At 47.5% G+C, this 676-nt stretch overlaps 1 pseudogene; it reads right to left on the bottom strand.

The window, feature by feature from the left end:
- Positions 1–418, bottom strand: part of LOC105813233 — a 12,487-nt pseudogene extending 12,069 nt beyond the window's left edge.
- Between the last annotated feature and the right edge of the window lie 258 nt (positions 419–676).

Genomic DNA, 676 nt, shown 5'->3' with positions numbered 1-676 from the left:
GTATGCGGCGTGCTAGCTGGATGTCTTTTGGCATAATTGTTACACGTTTGGCATGGATAGCACACAGATTGGTGTCTTCAAAAAGGCCAACCAGATAGGACTCACTTGCCTCCTGCAAAACACCAATAGCTGCGCTCTGGAAGCACAGATCTGTTTTGAAGTCCTGAGCAATTTCTCACACCAGACGCTGGAAAGGAAGTTTGCGAATCAGAATTTCAGTGGACTTCTGATAACGTCTAATTTCACGGAGTGCCACTGTACCAGGCCTGTAGCGATGAGGTTTCTTCACCCCTCCAGTCGAGGGCGCACTCTTGCGAGCGGCTTTTGTAGCCAGTTGCTTCCTGGGTGCTTTACCACCGGTCGATTTGCGGGCGGTCTGCTTTGTGCGAGCCATGGTATAAAGACCTCCTTACTTACCCCCCTTCTCCCTCGGCTGCAGCTCCGAGAGCGAGAGGCGGCGCCGGTGTTTGAGAGCGACGGCGGCGCGGGGGCGGCTGCGAACACCTATTTATCTTAGTACATAGATTACAAATGTGGAAGATTTTTGTCACCTGTATGTTGATTACTAGTTTTAAAACTGTTTACTCCTCAGGGTGAATGACTTTGTTTTTATATCCTTTTTTATTCCTTGACGTAATACTTTTAATTAGCATTAATTATTCTTGAACCTTTTTTC

This window comes from Propithecus coquereli, unplaced genomic scaffold, assembly GCF_000956105.1.
Source record: "Propithecus coquereli isolate 6110/MARCELLA unplaced genomic scaffold, Pcoq_1.0 Scaffold273, whole genome shotgun sequence".
Taxonomy (NCBI): domain Eukaryota; kingdom Metazoa; phylum Chordata; class Mammalia; order Primates; family Indriidae; genus Propithecus; species Propithecus coquereli.
This window is presented reverse-complemented; position numbering and strand designations above follow the sequence as displayed.